We start from the raw sequence: 10175 nt of genomic DNA on the forward strand, positions 1-10175 counted from the left end.
ATGCCACAACAAATCACCCACAATACATGTGGAATAAGCCAACTCACATCACCTAGAAACTTCCCACAATCAATATCATCATTTATAATACAATTTGATGTATGTTATGGTTTTGTTACACTAGACATTGCTTAGGAAGTGAGAACCCTTGGACGTTTAACATTTGATCTTTCATGAGTTCATTAGAATATAATTGGAAGACTCTTTATCTAATTAGAGGGTGCATATAAGTACTTTATTTCTATCAAAATGAACATATAAGGGATCAACAATTACTACTTCATGGATTTATAAATTCAAATTGAGTAGATGATATCAACAACAAGATACCCACTAGTGGTTGCAATCTCATTTTATTTGTTCGCTCCATTAATGGGATGGATAAGTAATAATACATGATCATTTTCTACAATATATGTTGAGTACATGATATTTTCTCATGCTTGTGAAAAATCCATCTAAATTTAGATATTATGATAAAATTTGGGGCTAATTCAGGGAAATATTATAGTTCTATGTGACAATCAGGGGATAAAATGTCTAACAAACAAAACCTTTCATATGAAGACTAAGCATATTAAATTGAAGTACCATTTTATTTGTGAATTGGTATAGGATTGAGGGAGGTGATAGAGAATTTTGATATTTTGTAGAATATTGTAGATGGATTAACAAAGTTGGTGATGTAGTCAAGTATCAAGAACCCATTGAAGGGAATGTAATCCAGGGAAATGATTATATTAATTTAGACATACACGAAGTTATACCTAGGCTAAATACACATTATAAAAGAATAAACAATGAACACTATCTTCATTAATCAAGTTTAGATCACATACTTGTTTTAATGATTGATTGTCCAATGACAAGGACTTTTTATAATCCTCTCAATATTACATTTATCACTCTTATGCATACAACAGCAAGCTTTGACATTAGTGAAATAGGAAAACACCTCTTAAAATCTCTTATTCAATGTTCACTACACTCGTCTATCTATCTATCTATCTTGCATCTCTTATCTCTCTGCATGATTTCTTAAGTCATGACCAACTATCTTATTTATACCTAATACTATTTTGGGTGGAGGCAACTACCACCAACAATCAAGGTGGAGTTGCCTTGTACTAGCCAAATTAGAAATTAATATATCTATTTAAAACAAGGAAAAGAAATTGTGAGCATAGTTCATAAATTTGAGCCATCGGTGAAATCTCAAAATGTGCTACAAACTCCATTATTAAATAAACCATTTTATTGGGTTTTCTTATCTTCTTCCAACACTTGGATTGAATAAATCCTAATTCTTTTTGCCATTTTTGTATAGCATTCTTCACATTTCCCATGGATTTGTTTCCACCATAAGCTAAATTATTCCTCAGTTCTTCTTTTTGTGGGATTCAATTGACCACAAACTGTGCACCTCCACTAGAAATCATCTTCCTTACTTGCAAACAAACATTAGCAATATTATGAAATGATAAATATTTATCATCATGTTTTCTTCAAAATTTTCCTTACTTGCAAACAAATTGTTGTTCTTATTCATAATTAGCTCCTCTTTTTTATCTACTTTTATAAACACCTTTTGTTCAACCATTTTAAGTGTTTTTCTTTCTTTACTTTGGGCTTTGAATAATAATTTACCATCTAACGTTTAACTTACAAATTCATATTGATTTAGGTCAAATATTTTTTAATTTTAATATAATATTTAACATACAAATTCATATTAAATTTTAATTTATTGCACAATTACACATTTATATTAATTAAAGTCTTAATTACCAATCCAATTATAAATTTATTGAAATTTAGACTTATTGTCACCTCATTTAAAATTTATGAATATTCTAGACTTAATTTGTGACCCACTAAAAAATAATGAAAACTTTATTTCCATTTATAATTTTTTTAAACTAACACTTATTTTTAAATAAATAATGTTGTAAAAAAACATTTTATTTAATTGATGTAAGGTTATTTTTCAATTTATTCTTTTACATGTAAATGGGTGAGTTTATAATTTGGAGATAAATTTTTGAAGAAAATGTGTTCTGGTGTTTATTTCTCTAGGTGCACCAGGTTCAGGCTCTAGAGATTTCTCTATGGCTGCTGGTTCTTACCATTCAAATAAAGCACTTAATCCAGGTTCAGTTAGACAATGTCAAAAAATTATTGTTACCGTTTGTGCTTTCAGTTTCAGATTCACTGGAGTGGAGCTTGGAAGATTAGCTGTTACGGATGAAAAAAAGCATGAACGTTGGCCAACGGCTCTGAGGGATTTCTCTATGAAGATTGGCTGTTACGGGTGAGAAAAAGCAGGAACGTTGGCCGGCTTTGAGGGATTTCTCTATGAAGATTGGCTCTTACAATGAGAAAAAGCAGGAACGTTGGCCAACGGCTCTCAAAGAAATGTCTTGAAACAACAATGTTACCGTTGATGCACCTCTTATATAATAGGATAAACTGTTCGTTTAATTTATCTGTGGCTCTGTGTTTGCTGCAAACCCCATGCCCACCTGGAGACGCCCTATGTTTCCAGTGGAGTATAGTTGGAGAGTTTGTAATGGCTCTAGGGATTTCTCACCTGGTGTGCGTTTGGCCGAGAGAAGCCCTATTTGTCTGAGAGAGTGATGGTTTTGGGTGTTGGGTGTTGGAAGAATTCTGGTACTTTGATTTTATTTATGGCATGTAAACTGGCAAATAGGCATCTCGTTGTTTGTTTCTTTTCAATTTTGGTTCTAGCATAGAAGTTAATGATTTTTTGTGCTTGAAATGTATATCAGGGTTTGAGGAATTATATGGTTTTCAACTTGTGTTCATTGTGTGGGTCAATATATTCCATAAGGATTCTACGGAAAGTGCATTATGGATATTTAGAGTTTGGAAAATTGTTTTGGTTTGCAGACGGACAAGGCAAGTGCTGGTGCAATTTTAGTAGGTGATACTGCTGTTAAGTGAATATGAATGTGCAAGGTTTTAGTTAGTCTTTCCTGCACTCTTTGTTTTTGTTGTTCATCCTATGCATGTGTGCCTGCAGCTGTTTGGGAAGTTTTTGCATTTTGTATCCAGTGGTGTTTATGAATTCTGTCTTGGTTCTAACCACTGTCTGCCCTAATAGCTACCCACCTATAATCAATCAACTCAATTTGTGAGAGTTTTCTGCAACTTCTGCATTACAGTCTTGGATGTCATGCAAATGTCTGTCACTGTTGAAGTATTTTACATTTGTTCCACATTGTGGGTGTATGGGTCTCTATCTCATGAATTTGTGCGTTTAGAGTGGTTGAGCAATTGTGCTTATATTTTTTCATATCCATAGTTCAGTGTATTGCCATTGTGTTCTCAATTTGGCTTCTCAAGGCAACGTCTTCTGAGTTTGATTGTGTTTAATTTTCTGTGGTGTACTTTGAATTGTGATTTGGATTCTTGAATCTTGTATAAGTGTGCATCTTCTAGGGTTATTGATTGTCTCCATTTGTCAGTCAATATATATATATTCATTTCTCTTTATCAATGCATATCTGGTTTTCTGTATCTATATGGGTTTGGCGTTTTTGTGCATTTGCATGGTTTTTGGATCTGGTTTTCATCTACTCAAGAAAGCAGTCATTTGTAGTTAGTCTTTTCTGCACTATTTGTTTATGTTGGTCATCCTCTGCCTAGATGCCTGCAGCTCTTTGGGAAGTTTTTGCATTTTGCATCCAGTGATTTATGAATTCTCTGCCTTGGTTTTGACCACCCAAATGCCCTAACAGCTATCTACTTATAATTAATCAACTCAATTTGTGGGAGTTTTCTGCAACTTCTGCATTACAATCTTGGATTTATGGGTCTCTATCTCATGAATTTGTGCGCCTAGAGTGGTTAAGGAATTGTGCTTATGTTTTTTCATATCCATAGTTTAGTGTGTTGCCTCTGTATTTTCAATTTGGCTTCTCAAGGCAATCTCTTCTGAATTTGATTTTGTTTCATTTTTTTGTGGTGTACTTTGAATTGTGATTTGGATTCTTGATGCTTGTATAAGTGTGCATCTTCTAGAGTTGAGGATTCTAGTATTGCTTATGTCTCCATTTGTCTATCGATATATATATATTCATTTCTCTTTATGAATGCATATATGGATTTCTGTGCATTTGCATGGTTTTTGGTACTTTTGCTTGTGGTTTGCAAATTATGGCTCCTCCTAACTTTCATGAGGGTGCATTGCAGGTATACTTAGAGACAAACCACTGTTACCTATCGATGTGATTCTTGGAAATATTTTTCCTCTTTCCATTGAAATCTTCATATAGTGCATTGCTTGTGAGCCACTTCTTAGATTTGCGGCCAATGCATTGGATGCTGCATTGGTGTCTCAAGGCACTTCGCTCTTTTTATCATAGGGAACAATCCACCCTCTCATTCCAAATCCTCTGCAATTTTGCGCTGGGAATTCAACAAACTGCTTCACAAAATTAACCTTTATCGTGTCTAGGAGGACAATTGGATCATCTTATGCTTGGCCTTTGACTTTCCATGAGATGACCAGGTATGCATTCCTTAATCAGATGGCTATATTTTATCATTTCTATCTTTTGATTTGGCTAAAACTAGCTAAGATTTATATAGAATTCGCTAGAGCTCAATTCTTAAAGTAAATACCCTGCATTTTACCCTTACCTAATTTAAATTAAGATAGATTTGAAAATCATTTTCTGTTTAGTTCTCTCCCCATAGATTTGAAAATCATTTTCTGTTTAGTTCTCTCCCCACTAGTTCAAATAGGCTCACGGATATCGAATCACACTATAGTGACTTTAAAATCTATAAGAATCTATTAAGGATAATGAACATTAAAATTTGTAATTAGTTGTTTGTTATAGGTAGTTGTAAATTTCAGCTATATGCTCAACTCTATATACAGTAATGTATTCTCAGAATGTTATGAAAAAAAAATGTAATGGAAATTATTGAATCATTCATTATTCTATATTCCTTCAACCAGCAGCTTCTGAGAAGATTAAAGACTCCACATAATCGCTACATGGCACTGCTGAAGAAATTTTTTTGTTTTCTTTTCGTTCTTAGCCTCTGCTGACTTGAAAATAAGGTAAAGTAGTCTTACAGTTTATGAAACAATTTATACTATATCTTTAGTTGAATTGTAGTTCGTGATAGTATAAATTGCCCTTTCACGTATCTATTGATATCTTTCTGTTTTAAACTGCTTTGCTCAACATATTAAAAAAGAGAACAAATTTACTTTTCTATCACACCTTAAACAAACTATCCAAACAAACCAAATAAAATATTTCAATACATTAGGTTAACATCCACGAGGTTAAGTATAGTTTATGGGATAGACCCCTTCAAAAATCAACTTCTGCATTACACCTCTTTTCTTGTGCAGCGTAATGATGAAAACCCCTACCCTCTCCACACCAACGTCCCAAATTGAACTATCTTCTCCAGGCATACACAGGCTCTTTACCATCAACCTACTTGGGTCGAATTTAATATTTCCTATTGGGAAGATTGAGTGAGTCACAAGGTAGTTTGGTCGACCTGTCAGCTTAGCAGGACCCCAAAACTCACGAGGTCCCAAGTTGTCAAACAATCACCCATTGCTTTCATTGGTTTTAGTCATTATCCAACGGAGTTGAAGACATGTAGTATGGTTCTCTACTCCATAGCAGCTGTATTTCTCTCAAGTCATGGAAAATGCAGCGCTCCCCTATGGTGGAATGTTCAAGTGGGTTGACAGACCGTGTGGTTACAAATTCATATGGTGCCTTTCTTTATGAAAGCATCTGCAAGGCTGCCCAGGCTGTATTTCCTTCCATAGAAGAAGAGCTATTGGCCTCTGTTGCAAATGCAGTCAAGAAGCAGCAAAAGATCAGACTTGTAACAAAGCATTCTCACAGTATTCCCAAACTGGAATGCCCAGAAGGGGAGTCAGGACTCATCATCAGTTATACTGATCTGAACCATGTTGTGTCTGTAGATTAATCTTCCATGAGAATGAGTATCGAGAGTGGCACGACCTTGAAGGATTTGATTGACAGTGCTGCTAAACATGGGCTTGCTCTGCCTCATTCTCCATACTGGTTGGGAGTAACTGTTGGAGGCATGTTAGGCACTGGGGCTCATGCCAGCTCTCTGTTTGGATATGCTAAACAAAAATCACACTATAATAGCTTAAAAATCTATAAGAATCTGTCAAGGATAATGAACATTAGTTTTTGTAATTGGTTATTTGTTTTAGGTAGTTCTAAATTTCAGTTATATTCTGTACTCTATATACAGTAATGTATTCTCAGAATGTTATGAAAAAATAATGTAATGGAAATTATTGAATCATCATTTATTATTCTATATTGCACCTTCTGAGAAAACTAAATATTCATAACCGCTACATGGCACTGCTGAAGAAACATTTTTTTTCTTTTCATTCTTAGCCTCTGTTGACTCGAAAAACAGAGCTCTCCAACTTCTTTATATTCTTCTCTTTTTGTGTACTCTTATCATTAATCTGGTGAGTTTTAGTGAAAGTGAGGCTTCTCACAGTTTTTATATATTGCTTTGAAAATGTACCGGTATTGTTGTGACTTTGCAAGTTTTCTATGTTCTTTAGTTTGTTGGTACTGTGATAATGGTAGTACTAATGGGTTCCTTTTTGTTAAGAAACTTGTAAAAAAGTTAGGAGTGACATCTCTGGAAAATATTTTATTGTCAAGTGACAGTAATGTAGTCTAGAATTTTCTCATAATTTCCAGTTACTCTAAATTGTAGAGGTAGACTTTCGAAATCCTATAGAAGAGCTGACATATCACATGAAACCATTTTAATTCAGAAGAAGCTTCCAACTTTTGTATATGCTTCTTGGTGCATATACTCGTTGTGATTACAGCTGTGGTATGCACAGGAAAAGACACTATCAGAGAGGACGGCATGGGCTCTGGCCATGGACAGAGGCGTAAATATGGTGACAATTGTTTATGATTGTTTTAATTTATTTGATTCAATGAGTTTTTCCGCTGGCCGCATCAGCTGTTTTTACCTGTTTGACTAAATTTTTTCTATTGAGGGAAACCTTTTAGCTGATAGATTTGGTGGTTGAATCTATTATCAATTGTTTTGTTGGGTTTTAAGATTGATGCATCAGTGGTAACGTGGCAGCATCTTTGATTGAAATTGAAAATTAGCGCTTCTTTGATTGAATTTGATAAGTAGCACATCTTTGATTTAAGTTTTCTGTGAAAGGAGAAAATGGTTTTTATTTATTTTTTAATAAATCATGATTCAGTAATTATTCTTGTGATTTCACGAGAGGAGCCACAAACTGATCAAATATGCAAATCTACTTCAAAAATATTTTGATCAGCTTACAACATTGAAAACATGAGATGTCGATAATATCTAGATCTGGTTCAACATTTGATGTGCCAGAGGCAATTGACATTCTCTAATAGTGATACTATCGATTACTATAGACATAAATGTCTTTGGCATATTTGTAGAGTATCTCAATATTTATCGCAGTCAATGCAAAATTAATTTTAATTTTATAGTTGCACTTTTGAATCAAATCAATCAACTAATTTGTAAATTGATATGTGAATGGATTATGTTGTTTAATATAAATTTTTATTTGGGAGAGGTTGAATCTGCCCCCTCCTTTAGGTTGGAAGGAATGGTCATTGGTCATTGGTCATTGGTCATTGGTCATTGGTCATTCTTTTCAGTCTTATGTCTCTCTCCGTTGATTTTTAAATTTTTATATTGTAGAAAATTCAAATCAATTTTTTATTTATTTTAATTTTACTTCTTCACATTTAATGATTTGAAAATTTTGATGTAGCATATTTATTTAATGTGTTCGTACTTTAGTATGTTTGAACAAAGTGTGTATTCAAATGTGCTTCTGGATTCAGCTGTGTAGATGTTTTTCCATCAACGTTTCGAATCACACTCCGTGATTCATCATCAGGGTGAGAGAGCTGCAGGAGAATGTGCTTCTGGATTCAGCTGTATAGATGTTTTTCCATCAACGTTGCGAATCACACTCCGTGATTCATCATCGGGATGAGAGAGCACAGCTGATGGAAAACCATCTACACAGCTGAATCCAGAAGCACATTTGAATATAGCATGGACTGTGGAAATCTCATCTCTCAAAGTGTGTATGTTTAAATTTTAGCATTTGCTTTGTATATGTGTGAATTGTGGGTTTTAACTATGGCAACTGTATTTTATTTTTGTACTTTGACATGTGTTTGTATGTTTGAACTTTCACATTTACTTTGTGTGAAGAGTGTGCTAACTTTGACAATCACTTATGTTCTATGTTTGAACATTAGTGTGAAATGTGTTTGAACTTGGGGATTCACTTTGTATGTGTTTAGGATTTACTTTGTGTGCATATGAACTATCATGGGTACCTTGTATGGTGTGTTTAACTTTTTCAAATTTGAATAAACCTCATGTATTGTTTTTCCATGTGTGCTTTGTGTGGTGTTTGTATTTTAACTAACTTTTGCATTCACTTTGTGTGATGTGTATAGTGTATGTTTAACTTTGTCATATTTGAATAAACTTCATTTATTGTTTTTCCATGTGTGTTTTGTGTGATTGTATGTTGTGTGTTTTAAGTTTGTCATGTTTGAGAAAATTTTATGTGCAACATGTTTTATAACTTTGGCTTTTTATTTATGTGCGTTGCTGTACATTGTGTGAAGTGTGGTTGTAATTAACTTTTTATTTATTTGTTTGTGTATGTGCATGTCTGAAAGCTTATTTTGGTATTTACTTTGTGTGGTGTTTGTTTGAACTAAATTTGACATTCATTGTAAGTGTGCATGTTGGAAAGAACTTTGACATTCATTTTTTCTATTGTCTTGTGTGGAGTGTATGAAAGAACTTTGATTTGCACTTTGTGTGAAATGAAAGTACAAAAAATCTTCAATAATGTTCTGTGTGGATGAATGCATGTGTGTATGTGTAATTGCATCCATTGTATGTATGTGTATGTGTACATTTTAAAGTCGACTTTATGTTGTCTGTGTTTGAATTAGCATTCACTTTGTGTTGTATGTGTTTAAAATAAATTTGACATTCACTTTGGTTGCATGTGTGCTTTAAATTTGTCATTCATTTTTTCTCTAGTCTTGTGTGGAGTATATGAAAGAACTTTGATTTGCACTTTGTGTGAAATGAAAGTACAAAAAAACTTCAATAATGTTCTGTGTGGATGAATGCATGTGTGTACATGTACATTTAAAAGTTGACTTTATGTGTTTGAATTAACTTTAGCATTCATTTTGTGTTGTATGTGTTTGAAATAAATTTGACATTCACTTTGGGTTGCATGTGTGCTTTAAATTTGTCATGTTTGAATGAACTCTATTTGTGGTATGTTTGTACTTTACCATGTTTGATAACATCAACATTCACTTTATGTGTGTGTTTTTGCATTTTGCGATGTTTTACCTAGTGTTAATTTTCTGTTTGATTGCACTTGGTTTGAAGTATGTCTGGAATTGTGTATGTTTCTATGTTTGTGAATTTTGTTTACATTTAATTGATGCATATGTATGTTTTTGAATAAACATTAACATTTAAATAAATTTTGAAATTTAATTTATGTAAAATATCTATTTTTGAATGCGGAGGATATTTTTGTTTTCAAACCAACTTAACATTCAGTTTGTGTGGATTGTTCAAACATATTTTTCCTTTTCCCTTTTATGTTGTGTATGCTTATATTTTATAAACAGACGACCTCATCTAAATAATCGACTGTCATACTAGCTATTTCTACTGAAGTTGAAATTAGAACATTATGACTGTAAATTCTTCTAACTTCTGTTTGTAAATATACAGCTGCTCCTCCAGTAGAGAGTTTGAGGTGGGGATTTGTGGTGATTCAGGAATGATAATTTCCTTTTCCATATACTAATTGACATTCATTGGTTTTTGGGGCAGCCAAATGTACCCATGTAATAAAAGGTCATGAGCTTTTAGGAAGCCCTTCAAAGGCTTAAATTAAAATCATGATATTCAAAGATCCAAAAGTTATCTGGAATCTTTCGGTCAAATTAATTGTTGTCTTAGATAATCAAAGATCACTAGAATATTCCCTTTAATTGCAGAAATCCATATGATATTAAGGAATAGGTTATAAAAATATA

At 33.2% G+C, this 10175-nt stretch overlaps 1 long non-coding RNA gene across 3 annotated transcripts; it reads left to right on the plus strand.

The window, feature by feature from the left end:
- Positions 1-2001: 2001 nt before the first annotated feature.
- On the plus strand, positions 2002-9861 carry LOC131040990 (uncharacterized). Of its 3 annotated transcripts, none has more exons than XR_009104952.2 (4): positions 2002-2670; positions 2790-2979; positions 4216-4534; positions 6778-9861. It is a non-coding gene; the product is annotated as an uncharacterized LOC131040990 (long non-coding RNA). The 3 variants fall into 3 exon arrangements; XR_009104953.2 differs by having other exon boundaries at positions 6839-9861; XR_009372325.1 differs by lacking the exon at positions 6778-9861 and adding an exon at positions 4994-6560.
- Positions 9862-10175: the final 314 nt, after the last annotated feature.

This window comes from Cryptomeria japonica, chromosome 4 (genome assembly GCF_030272615.1).
Source record: "Cryptomeria japonica chromosome 4, Sugi_1.0, whole genome shotgun sequence".
Lineage (NCBI taxonomy): Eukaryota > Viridiplantae > Streptophyta > Pinopsida > Cupressales > Cupressaceae > Cryptomeria > Cryptomeria japonica.